The sequence below is a fragment of the Serinus canaria genome, chromosome 4 (assembly GCF_022539315.1).
Source record: "Serinus canaria isolate serCan28SL12 chromosome 4, serCan2020, whole genome shotgun sequence".
Lineage (NCBI taxonomy): Eukaryota > Metazoa > Chordata > Aves > Passeriformes > Fringillidae > Serinus > Serinus canaria.
The window spans coordinates 40,060,898-40,075,165 of NC_066317.1; positions in this window are offsets into that span (position 1 = coordinate 40,060,898).

Sequence of the window (14,268 nt, forward strand, 5' to 3'; positions counted from 1 at the left end):
CCAGCCCTTCAGCTGCATTTTTTAGATAGTCACTTGAGACCATGGCATGCACCAGTCCTAATGCCTTGAAAAATCTGGACTGATGTCATACATATTTCTCATACTGTAGAAGAGAAATGCGGTACTAGGTGATGATGTCTTTTTTCCTTCGTACAAATCTTAGCTTTTTAAGGGTAGCTGTCCTTTACTTGTGACTTGCCTGTAGATAGTAGTGTTCATCAGAGGTTTTTGTAACTGTGTTCTTGTGAAGAATATTTCAAAGATATTCTGTTATTAAAGTATAATTCACATCCTGATCAGAATGAAACACATAGTAGTGACTCTTTGAAAGTAAACCATCAGAAAGGGTATCTGTGTCACAAAGAGCTTGCAGGGTGTCAGTCAGCTGGTGGGGGCACAGCTTTCATTAGGAATGTGAAAGAATATAGGCTCATTTAAAGAAATAAGGCAGGTGTTTAGGTCAGTGGTGTATCAGTCTTGGTAGCTCAAATTCTTTTGTGTATTTTGAAGTTGAAGAAAAAAATCCTCTCATTCTTTCTGAGAGGTGTATATACTCTGGTATGTCCTAAGGTTTTGAGATTGGTTCAGTATATGCCTTCAAAGTATTGCCACTACATAGTTCATCCTGGCAGAGTACACTGTGTGTGTTCAAGGTCAGAACTGATCACCAAGTAGTACTGCAGTTTCTTACCTTTTCTCCTCTTCTGTGATTGTCTGTTTTGAGTGAAAATACCTTGTGTATTTGGTACTCTTCTGTTTTCACTCCTCATCTGCTAGTGAATCCGGTAGTGTGCTTTGATTTGTAGTGGGAAATGAATAACATATTAGATGTATTTATTTAAAGAGTTCTTTCCTGTACAATTTGCATTTTTTTTTCTCTGAACACTGGCAATCTCAAATACTGAGATTACAAATCCTGCAATGCACTTCAGCAGAAAATGATTTTGAAATATAGGAATTTCAATGTCAGGTCAAACAGTATAATCAGCTTCTGAGTTTCCTGTGTCAAAAATCATGCTTGTATAATAACTTGTTCACTGGAGAAATTCCTTCCAAGTTCCCATTCTTAAGTTACTGATTTATGTGGAGGTTTACTCTTTGGGTGTGGGGTTTTTTATTTGGTTGTTTGGGTTTTTTTTTAAGAAACCCTGGTTTGGGATTGCTTAAGTGTCTGTAAAGTTTGTTCATGTTTCTGTACTATACTGAAATTTGCTCATATGTCCCTTCTAATCTTGCTAGATATATGTAAAGGCAAGGTGATTGCTAAGAAAGTGATTGCTCTCAGTTTCAGTGGAAACCATATGCATATATGAAGCTGAGCTCTTGCTCAAAATATAATTTTTTTTCTGCCTGGTTTACTGGAAGGGTGACTTGCTCTCCAAGGTGCTGTTGCTCTGGGAAGCAGTTTTGAGATCTGGTTTTATTGATGTTTCCCAGGTTCAGCTTTTTTTTTTCCCCTCCCTCTTTGTAATTAGAAAGGGGAAAGAATAAAAAATATTTGTAAGGCAATACTGACTTGATGCTTGTCACATAAGGCTGTTTCATAGTTCCTTTTCAATGATTGCTTTTAAGAAACTCCTTCACCCATTTACATAGCACGTGTGCATTTTTTGGCTTATCTACCTAGATCACTTCTGTTTTTACATACTAGACCAAAATGAGCTGGATTGAAGCCAGAGACTTTGTCCACTGGACAAAGTATATTTCTTTCAGTAAAGTAAATAACATTTAATTTTTTTGTCTGGTTTTAGGGCATCATATTTTCTTTCATAATAGTTGTAACTTTGAAAATACATTTTTTGTAAATATGAAGCAGTGTCCTATTTCCTCTTTTTTTTCCTTATGTCATTGAAGCTTCCATATAATAAAACAAGTATTTTTAATAGACTTTTAATAGATTTTCATGTTTTGTACTGTAGGGTCATTGGTGTTATAACTTTTTTTACCTGCAAATACTGCTATGAATTTATGTATAAACTAGCCTCCCCAGAATAATAATGTAGTTTTTTGGTTTACTTTACTACCCAAATGTTTGAAGCAGACTTTTGCTTCCCAATTTGATATTTCATTTGATTTTTGTGCCAAATGTTCTTTTTCTATCCAATGCAACCTGAAAGAGTATAACCACCATTTTCCACCCTCCTCCTCCCCCAAAAATGGAAGGTGGGGGGTAAGCTGTGTCAAATTCCTTCGTGTCACTCAGCTTTTGGAGATTTGGGAGCTGGGGTCTCAAATTAAGTATTAGAGTGGTAGCATGGTACACAAATCTGTCATTACACACCATGACATCTCTCTAGCTTTCAAACTCTAGCAATCAAACTCCTGTGCCCTTGGCGTGACATTGTTTTCCATTTTGCTAGCAAAAGGCAAACTTCTTACCTCACAGCAGAGGTTTTGGATGCAATTTTCTTGTTTCTTCTCCCAGTATGTCCCTGTGTTGAGGGAAGAAAATGTTGTTTTCCTGACAACTTGGCAGGACTGAGAGCTGAAGAAAAAAGTTTTAAGGAGCAAATGTTTAAAACCAATTCATCCTTCTGTGAACTCATGGAGTGCTCTGTTTTAGGCTGCAGAACCAGAATAAACCCTGGTACAGGCAGAAACAAACAAAAAACCCCCAAACACTTTAGAGTCCACATTTTAAGTCATAAACCTTCTGTTTTACTTCATAGTTTAGTCTATAAAATAATAAACTATATTGAACTTTACTGTATGTGAAGTTTAGACAGTAACAGTCTAGGATGCTAAATGGAGCCTGAAAATCACTTGCACATGTGGAACAGCATGTACTGAAACTGGCTGTCCAGAGGTGAAAGGTCAGAGTGTTCCAAACTGCACAGCCTGTTTTCTGTTTCAAAACTCATGGGTTTATGAGAAATCTTTTTGTTATAAATACTCCTGATTTTAAAAGAGTTCCCAAAGCAGTAAGACTGGTTATATGCAGATTGTAGTTTTTCCTAATTCCATTGTTAGGGAATAATTAATAATTTGGATCCTGGTGAACTTTTCTTATCAGCTTTTGGTTAGTGAATGTCTGAAAAATTAGCAGTACCCTTAGTTTTTCCTGCAAGGGAGAAATCCTCTCTTCTTTTCCTAGGTGATATGACAAGCACCTCTGTTATTCTTCTCATGCATCTGGCGAGGAAGGGAGGAGTAGAGGTCTTGTACTTTACCCCTCTCCCAGGCATTAGAAACTCCTTGGCTGGAAATACATGTGAGATGGAGAAGGACATTCCTACAACTCCTCCCTATCTGCCCCAGCTTTGTAGATCCTTTGAAGCAACGATTTAGGTCAACTGACCTCTCATTTTAAACCTTTGGTTATCATTTTTATGTAACTCTGGTACTTTTCTCTGCTGTTAAGATTCTGAGGGGCAAACTGACACTGATAAGCATTTTCTTAAAATTTTTGTATGCAGATTTGGGAAGCCAGGAATGTATTATTTTTTTTTTCATATTATTTAACTTTCAAAGGTGGTGGATTTTTTCCATGCATACTGCAGAAACAGAAGGCTTTTAAACCTTATTTTTATCAAGAAGATTCCTACTTACCAAGTGAGGAGTAGATGTCTTAGAGCCTTTTAAAGCCTACATTAAGGATATGTTCTAATTTGACAGGCCAATAAGTGGAAAGTATTTTTTTTTTTTTTAGTGAAATGGTATGTTTCAGTGCTGTTTCATAAAATTCTAAGCAAATTGAAAATTGATATTGAAATATTTTATTTTTAAAAGTTGTTTAATTACAGATGTGCTTGCTTTTCTTCTTAACTGATATTTGTGCACTCATTTTTTCCCCTGTTTTCTTTTTAATTTAAAAAAATGTAAAGGAGGATTTGGGGACTTTTATAAAATAATGACAAGTGTGTAAAAAAAATCTAAAGAATTTATTGAATCGAATGAGATGCTGTGGTCACATTAAGCTATTGAAGTATTGTTTACCTTAATTTTGAAAACTCATGTCTGTACCCTATGTTTGCAGCTCTGTGTTTGCAATCTGTGCATGTATTGACTTTCAGTCTGTGTTGCTAAGACTGATTACTGCACTGGTTTTCTGAAGTGTTGCTTCTGTCATATTATTTCAATTTTGCCTATTTTGCAGGGGGTTAGATATGGTTATGACTAGGAAAGGAATTTGTTGTCCTTTACTGGTTTCATGGTGAGCCGGATGTGTCAGCTCATTCTATCATTATGGCTCCTGACAAAAAAGTTGCAAAGCATTTCTCAGGATTTTGTGCTTAATTGCTGCATTTCTCAAATGTCACAATTACTTTTATGAATGTTTCCTGAGAGGCTGTGTTTTCCTGTTGTAGATGGAAAAGTGTTTGCCCTTCTGTTCTGAGAGCCCGTAGAAGTTCTGGTGGAGAATCTTAAAGCTGACTGAGGAAGGATTTGTTTTTGTTTTCAGCTCATTCACTCATCTGTGGTTCTGCTCCCTTTAATAGCTGCAGTCAAACGTCATGTCCAAATTTGGCAAGCTGATGCCTTTTTTTGTTTAAAGTTAAAGCCATTTTGGCATTGGAAATGAGATAAGCTCATTTCAAAGAACTGAAGTTGGAATGAAGTTAGCAAGGCTCTGTGCCAGTGGATAAGTCCAGTATGCTTCATAAATTAACATGCTGGCACTTACATAATTTTTGAACATAAGCTGGCTGTTACACAACTCTCTGATGTGTTTGCCATTCGACTTTACCTGAAAAAATAGTGCACAGCAGTTGTTAGATTTATAGAACCTCTTTCATGAGGAAAATTCTAGAGTAGCATTCAGGAAATAGTCCAAGTACTTCATTAGGTGTGCAGTGACATGTACCTACAGGAAAGATAACATGCCTCTTCAGACACCCAGCACTGCCTCTGTTAAAGGCAAAGTCTCACTCTTTATTTCTTCAAGAATTAGTCCTACTTCTTGACTTCATGTGTGATTTTATGTGTTTAGCTATGTAATCTTTTATTGCTACATGGAAACTAACTGTGTCTTTTTAAGAGAAAAGCTTGTATTTACTTAAGGGATAGTGAAGAGATCAAATGGCATCAAGGCACTTGACTCTTGTTCTTTCCAAGCCTTAGGTGTAAAAGGTAAACATTTACCACTAGATTATTATTGCTTGTGTCTCTGTAGGTCAAAATACATGTCTGGATGCTGTTAGTATGCCAGTGGTAGCCAACCATATATCTTTTCTTGTGCTGGGTTGCATGATACAAGTCAAGTATTGGCAGGTCCCAGGAAAGAAGAGGCTGGAGGAAATAAGGCAATTAGGACCAGGGAAATGGGCAGTAGAAGTGACGGAGGTAACATGAGGCCTTCCAGAGGGATATGTTAAATTGTAATTTAGCAGTTAGTAATTTTAGATACTTAGAAGCTGTTGGCCAACTGTATTTCAGGCATGACCCAGTCAGCTTCTCCTATGTTCATCTTGCTTAGACATTGCATCCTTTCTTTTCAGACATGCATTTTTTAATTGCTATTCAAGTCTCATTCATGGGATATTAGTTACTGCACCCACACTATTCTTAGACTAAAACAGGTACAAAATGCTGTGGTATGACCCTTCTACATTAGTTATAATTAACCATTTTATGCTCCTTAACTATTCAAGATAAAAGCTTATAGGCAAGTGCATGTATTGGGATTACAGATGCTGCTGGAGAAGGAGCTGGTTCTATTCAGTAGCACTAGATGCAACAAAAATTTCAGAGAACTTTGCAAAACTCAAGATTAAGAATAGATCTCTAGTGCAGCTTCTGTGACTAGAGGAACCCATCGGGCAGGAGGCAGTAGCAGTGCTTTTTGGGTTGCATTTTGTCTAAAAATTATTAGATGACAAGAGAGAGCTTGTTCTTCTTGCAGTGGTAAAATTGTCAATGAAGATCCTGTCTATAGTGTATGTCCTTCTCCATGGAAACACTTGTGTGTATGTATGTTTTCTCCCTTCTTCTAGTATATTTTTGTCAGTGAAACTTATATATTGACAAAGATCTGAAGTGTCAAGAAAAGAACAGTGATTTCTTGGTTAAAAAGAAAATGCTTATCCCTGTATGGTTGCAATTTGTATTTTATTCCTGCTTTAAGTTTTAAAATTTTTTCCATATATAATTTTAAAATTATTATCTTTTGACTTATTGAGAATGTCTTGTATTGTCAATAAGAAATAATAAAAGTCTGGGAATGCTAGGACTATCTCCAAATTACCTTTAGGAAAGACAGAAATAAAGTAGGAGGCAAAGCTGCCCATCCTGTTTGGATCTTCTTCTGAAGTTTCTCCTAGTTTTCATTCTATGCAGTTATTTTTAACCACACCTTTATCCTTGGCTGTAAAATACTGCTTTTGCATAGGGCTCTTCAAATATAACAGAGCAAGCCGCTCAAATGCAACTGTACTCCAAATGTGTGAATGCCTCTGAGAGTGTGACTGGTGTTTCCCTGGGGCTGGCTACAGGTTTTTTTGATGGATGTAGGCAACAAGGTACTATAAGGATTTGAACTGTGGTCCATGATGGCTCATTCTGTATTGCTGTACTTGACAGGTTTTTCTGTCAACCCCTGTCTGTGAGCATTTGTGTCTATGAGAGAAAGACATCCTTGGTAACAGGTATTTACAGTTGTTCTATGTTAGTCTACTGACCCAAGATCTCTGTCTGGGAAGCTTAGGAAGAAATGAAAACAAAAGTTCATTCTGCTTAAAGCCTGAAAAAATATATGGATTTTTTTTTCCTAAGGACAGAGCAGTCAAGTGTTTCTTCAAAGCATGTGTCAAACTTCTAGATCAATACCTTGACCTATTTTGTGGTTTCCCAAGAGATAAGACTCCATACACAAACAAATGATGAGATCACATGTGAGATCACATGTTAGGTCATAGTCACTTGTAGTCCAAGTGCCAAAACTTCTGAGTATTTTTCTCCTAGAAACAGGCATCAGAATGTCTTTTAATATACAGTTGTTATCTTATGTTCCATAAAGTACTGTGTTCAGCATCTATTTTTCTTTCACTTTGTGGCTTGGCTTCAGCATTTTAATAGCAGTTGCTATGGCAGAGTTAGCCATGTTTATTGGGTCATGACAAACGGCAACAGCTGAAAGACAAATATTGTATTCTGTTTTAAGTATAAGGTGGGCCCTGAGCCAGAGATTAGCAGCTTCAGAATATAGCTAGCCACAAAGCTGGATCCTCGGGTCCTGACGCACACTCTAGTTACTCAAGCAGAATGCTTAAATGTGGCTAGATACTGTAAATATTTTCCCCATTACTATCTTGATTAATCTCTTTCTGCTTGTCTAAAGGACACAGGCAGCTTGTTCGTGTCCACGAATTAGTTTCTTATCAGCAAAAAAAAAAAAAGCTAAATGAAAGTAATTAATTTTGTATTTCACACTTTGCCCTGACTGGACTTTTTCCTTGCTTCTGTTCAGTGAATGTAAGGGCCAGTGCACAGAATTGAGAAAACATTTGCAAAAACTGACTGTATTGTGAAAAATGATGAACTGCAGCTAGGGTAAGAGTAGCAGAAACTTAAGCAGGATAAACTTCTCATTTTATCAACATGTAATAACTTTATATGAAGTGGTAGATGTGAAATTGTCACAAAGAGTCTTAAAACTGGTATTCATCTATCCACTATTGCTATACTCCAGCATGTGGAGAGTTAATGTAGTTCGTACCATAGCTGGGAATTTTTATTCTTGAAGTTTGCTGGTACTGTGGAAATCCAGGGTGGAATTTGGGTGTAATTCCTCAAGGCTTTTCAAAGGGTAGTTCTCATTCTACAATGTGAAGTAAATCATGGTATTTACAGGTAGTGCTTTGAAATGTGAGTAAAGTCTCCTAAGAAAAATCTCTCTGGAAATAAAGACCTGAAAACGGTTTTGCTTGTAAACCTTACCACTGACTCCCTCCAGATAAAAAAACCCCCACCCAATAAACCAAACACCAAAACCACTGAAAACTAAAAGCCTGTTCAGAAATGCAAAGAAAAAAAGTCTCCCTAAGACTGACTTTTTTTTACCCTCTCTTGTCTGACCATTGCATTTCAGCAATTTCTTTTTTAGCATTTCTCAGAGCTTAAAAGTAACTTGCTAAAGTTCTCTCACTTGAAGGAATGCCAGAATGTTTAAAGTCAGGATCTTCTAACAATCTCCAGTAAATGTGCTGTGGGAGCTGTCAGCTAACTTTAGTTTTATGGCCTGATTCAGGAGATCTTCTCATCTTTGGAAGTTCTGGATTTCAGCAATGATGTCAAGTTGGTGAGGTTTTTTTGGTAGACGTCTGGGTAAGGCAAGAACCAAAGTGTGAGAGCTTGAATGGAATAAAACAGAATTGCAGTAATTTTCAGTAGCAAAATGTTTCATATTCCATGGATGCCTTTCCCTCAATAGTACTTTTGCTTCTGGAGCTGACAGGAAGAGGAGTGGTAGAACAGGAGGGAAAAGTAGGGTAGGTCACTCGTATGGGGGGGTTGAGTGAGCAGCTGCATGGTGCTTACTTTCCAGCTGGGCTCAAAACCAGGACAGTCAAATTTCCAGCTGGACTTAAAACGATGCCCTTCAGTGTAGGCAGGCCCATAGAGCCTGAAGGATTTCTTTGGGCTTGCTGTAGCTGTTTGTATCTTCCTTTGTTGATCTTAACTCTTGACTCTTTTTAGTCTGGACTGACTGTAATAGTTACCTTTCTGTGGCTTTCCTGGGGAACTAGCATTCATGGAATCACAGGGGGTGTGTGCTGAAGGTGATGCCTTGTGAGGCCACCTAGAACAGAGGCTAGATAGTGTTAAAGGAATAAAGTAGATATTTATTACAAGGCCTTCAAAGGATACACCTTGGGCAGTACAAGAGTCTGACCGTGGCTCCACCCAAGATGAACACTGAGTCATGAGTTTTCACACTTTTATAAGTTTTGGTCCATTTACATATGGGGGTCAATTGGCCAATTAAAGCTTCAGGTTACAAAGTCCCATCCTCCCAGATTGCTCTCCTCAGTTATCTGTTGTTTACAGTTTTTGGGCCCGAAGATGCAACAGTGTCCTTGGTTCTCAGGCTGGAAAAGGATTGTTTAGTTTAACTAAACTGAAGAGAACTTGCTAACATTTCATATAAGTTCGGAATTATGTACACTAATGCAGTACAGAATCTGGAAAATATGAGAGCTAAAACTTAAGGCATCAAAGGAAGAAGCTGACAAGGCTGGCTCCATAACATGGCCAGGTTTCCTGTTTCTAGGGCCTGAAAAAGCTTTCCCTGGTTTTATCTGCCTCTGATGTCCCAAATACACTGCTATTTCTTCACTAGTAGCCACCTCACCTCTCTGGTTTGTTGTGTATTAGGGCTTTTTTTTTTGTATTTGTTTGGTTTGGATTTTTTTTGTGGTTTTTTTTTTTGTTTTTTGAGTGGAGGAGGTTGAAACATCTTCTGTTTCTGTAACTGAGGTAAAGGAATGTGAATGCACACATTCACATACCTGTGAATGTATGTCTACAAGTGAAACAATTTGTTTTGATTTAGTGCTGTTTTCTCTCCTGCATTAAAGCAATGATTTAGGACCAAGGACATCTTAGCATGAATGCTGTACAAATAAGTTGCAGATTTTTTGCCTTGAGGATTCTTGTCTTGAAGCCTGCACTGTTTGTGACCCTGAAATGAAATAGATAAACAAAGGAAGTGTGTGTTGCAAAGAAGGGAGAAAGTTTGGATAGCTAGCAGTAATTTTAAGATCATGTGTTGCTACACCTGTGCACAGAATTTATCCCTGGTGTGTGCAACTGAAAAGTCAAATTTCTATAACAGTTTAATCTGCAGAAGTTTTGTAATTAAAGCTGTGATGGTCAGAAATTATTTTCTGATGCTGATGTAGGTTTGGGACAATTTCTTTCTTTGACACTCTTCTTTAAAACTCCTTTTGACTGAAATGTTAGGTACAAAAATTTTGCACCCCTATGTAGCAGTATGCTTGTTTCAGAATGTGAGTATGAATTGGTGACCAGCAGAGGGTTTTTTGTGTGTCCTGGGTGTTTCCCTGTGGTTTTGATGGCATATGACTGTCATACTTTCTGCTTTAGATTGTCTCATGCGCTGCTTTCTGTCTTGTACCTCAGAGCTGGCTGCAGGAGCAGTTGAAATGGATCTATAAATAGTTCCTTGAACTCTTCCATGGCATATAAATATTGCTCTCTACTACCCCAGACGTCCTGGGCACATTCATTTGCCCTCTTTTATGGTGCAAGGAGGGAAGGGCTCATTCTCACCTGTTCAAATACTTCCAGTTACATGTGAAAAAACCCCCTATCTATAACAGATGAATCTATGGTAGTGTAAGAAAAGCCTCTGGTGGGTATTAAGCCAGCTGGTATTTGTACATGTTTCACATTACAGTTCAGAGCACTAACCCAGGGAAGCATGAGTTGGATCATTGCATGCTTGGGGTTTATCTAGCAAATCACAGTGACAGAAGCAGTGCAATGACCCACTTAGAACGACATGTTCAGGCTTCTCAGTGTTCCCCCTCTGAAGTGCTGGTTTCACTTGTATGCTTAACTCAGGGGTGAGGGAAAGAATCACAGTGCAAATGACTGAAGGCTTGATTATTTTAATAGAGCACTTTATTTCTTTGGTCTGTAAGTGGCACTTTTAGAAAGTCTTGAGATAAAATTACTCCATTGTATATTAATGTGAGATGGCCAAAACAATCTTAAAGGACCAAATCCTTTAAGATATTAAAATAGCAAATTTCTCTTCCAGTCACTTGGAGCTAGAGCTTGGACCTCAAAGTGGACACAGGTGAATACTGGGCCCTCTCTTGCAAAGGGAAACATTGGCTTGTGAGAGAGAAGTGAAACCCCTCCTTTTGAAGGGTACTATCAAGAGCCACTGTTTGTAACTCTCTGGTAATTCTCCACTGGTGGAAATAAATAATTACATTATTCTTGGGATGTTTTTCAAGTGGTTTACTGATTTATCCAATGGACGGAAAATGTAGGAAGATTACTTTGCTATTTGTTTATGGGGGTGATGAAATAATGGCTTCCAAGTTTGTTATTTGTGTTGTGTTTCTTGTTGGCAGCAAGAAACACGAATTGTTGAGATGTGAGTGTCTGTACTGAGGATAGCAACGCATTTCATGTTGCCAGTCAACACTTCCCCCCCTCCCTGCCCTCGTGTCCCTTGTGATGTAATGCCATTCTGATGTAGTGGAACCCTCTGTGCTCCTGATTTGTTATTAGATGTGACATCATGATATAAAGGTTGCTCAAAAAATTGGTATGGGATAGTTGTTATAGGCATTAAAGCTATTTTAGTAAGAATGCTCTCTGCTTTTTTGTGGTATAAAACAATTGGTTACCACAAAACTTTGCTCCTTTTTGACCCCTGAGGAAACAAAATCTAAATATCAAAAGGCATATTTCTTAATACATTATATATGGGATTTTCATTGATGTGAATGAAACAGGAGCTGGGAGTCCTGGTGCAGCTGCCCAGTGTATTTACAGCACATTTGCACTAGAAGTTGCACCTGCAGGATTTTTCAGGTTCTTCCCTGGTTTCATCACCACATAGTAACGAAAAGCTTTTGCTTTTTTTTTTATGCTTCCGAGGTGACATAAAACCCATAAATGAGAGCCTAGCAGTCACCAGTATCACTTTCTTTGACCTAGTTAGTTTCTGACTTAGGGAAGTGCAAGCAGGCATTCATTCATTATTTTGTTTCAGTGGATTTCTGTCATATTCTGCATAGATGTGTGTGAAAATATTTTTAATTTTCAAAGGAATGTGACTTCATTATATGGATGAGAACAATAGATTCTATTGGGCAATCTTTAGCTAGGACTTGGGAACTTAAACTATCTGGCCATTACAGGGAGGATAAAAGTAAAATGGCAATTTTTGCATCCAGTCAGATAAATGGCATGATGTTGATTGATTATTGATAAGAGTTGCAGAAGAAAAGTCTTCAAGAAGAAGAAGAAGTTAAATTCAGCATCCCTATTTACTGTGAATGGATAAGGTACTGATTTCCATTGTGTTGGTCTGGCAGCTCCCTGCTGTGCAAAATGGATGGATTTAGGTGTTGGTCTGGTGTTTACTGGTTGTAACAATGGATAAAAGAATTTTTTTAAGCTAACTTGTCAGTTAAGTGCAAAAAAATGGAACTATCTGCTCTGCTCTGTTGGGGGAACAGTTAAATAAGTGGATTCTGGTGTCTGTGTGCAATCGCACTTTTAAATATAATAAAACCAACCCAAATTGGATGTTTGGTTCTGTGCTGCTTATGCAGTTTTAGTTTCATGTTAACACAGAAATTATTACCAATACTGTGGGATCTGTTGACTTCAAAGGAGCTTGCTGTTAACTGGAGCAAAGGCAGGGTTTCACCCTGTAACTATTAATGCTGGAAGGGACTATACTTAGCAATGACCTAAGGTCTTTGTAGAGCTACTGACTTCATGTTTCCAGCTTCCCATGGGCTCATGCACTGCTGTTTCAAATGCAGAGGAAGCACCTCATGTTCCTGTCCGGGTTCTGTATATCAGCATTTAAAAGGCAACTAGTAAATACCAGGCATCGCAGAATGACACCATGCTTTGCTTTGGCACGGGTGACAGAATGTGAGACCTGCTAGGGTGACCCTTTGCTTAGTTTGGGATATAGATCACTACCCTGAACTGCTCAGGCATAAGTCTCCCTGGCTTGTTGATATGTTATGGGCTGTCTTGTTTTAGGAAGCCTTTTCCTCAGCAGCAAATACTCTCTGCAGAGTAGGGACTGAGATCAACTGGTTTTTTGGGATGCTGTGGTTATATTACCTGTTTGTCTGTAATGCAGTGCAACTCTGCAACAGACTTGATTTTATTGCACTGGCACTGACTTTCCTTAGTCTGCAAATCCAGCTGCCAACTCATAGCATTAAAAGCAAATTCTAACAGAAATCAAGAAGCATGCTACATGTGCTGACTAGAGAAAAAGAATTTGGTTTGATACATAATTTTCCAGAAAAATCAATGAATATCTGAAGCTGTTAATTGATCTGTTCTCATCTTTTCCTAGATCTTAAACTGGCTGGCCTCTAATTCCCCAGACCTCTCTCACTCTGTTTTTTTTTTGGATGAAACACCACCTACTTGTGTGGGGTGGCCTTCTTGGTTTTATAGGGGCCTATCCAAGGAAACTCAAAAAATCCTTTTGTTTGTTCCTTCAGTTCTGTAGTTGGGATTTCAGCAGACTTAGCAGAATTGAGTATGTTTGGGTGACCTGGATATACTTTAATATTTCTTTACTTTTTGACAAAAGCATTAAGAACTACAATCTTCTCCTGAAGTGTCAATGGCTTGCTATTCTCATTACAATGGCAAATATTTTCCCCTTTTTCATTCACTTTGCAATTAGCAGAGGATTCTATTTCACCCCTTAACCACCCAGACCCTTAACTATCCAGAATTTCTTTGTATTAATGAGACTATATTAACCAGCTGATGCTATTAGGCTAGTTTTGATAGAAGACTGTTAAAGCACAGCACTGCCTGTTTCTGACAGTTCTTACAGGTACCTGGCATAAAGCAGGACTTCAGTGATCTCCTAAATCCCATGCTGGGTCACCCAGCAAACAGAAAGGGCAAACCACACCATGTTGCACGGCATATGTCAGCGTTTGGTTATTGGGCTGTGAGAAGAGATGCATGTGGTGGGTTTAAGCTGAATTAACAGAGGAAGGGAATGGTCACCTCAGTCATACTGACTAAATCAGGCCTTGTCCTGACTGAAAGCACTCCCAGCACTGACAATTACACTGACAAAGGAGTTTCTGCTGGAATTTTAACAGCAGTCCTTAGCTTTAACCTCCCTGTGGACAGGTATCACTTTCAGTTACATTTTTATTATTTATTTAGAGATGTTGGTGGGTTTGCATTTTCCAGCTCAGCAATTGTGAAGATGAAACAGCATACATCAGACTTGAGGAAATGGATTATTCCTGTCCAAATGCAGGTTGCTGTTGTGCTGGATTCTTTAGTGGTAGAAGGACACCACGCACAGCATTTGGGAAGAAGCAGCCTGGCAGGAATGGCCAGCGTGGCATGGTGAAGAAGGACTAAAGAGCTACTCTGAGGCTCCAGCAGTATCTGTGTGACCAGGCAGTGAAAAAAAATTCAACAAAAAAACCAAAGACAACCCCCTCACCCCAAAACATAGAACCTGATTTGCTTGTTGCAAGTTTTTTTGGACAGTTGTTGGCAGGCAGAAATGTCCCAAGTGTAAAGTGTTCCCCAAACACCAGTGTTTTCCTCAAGTCT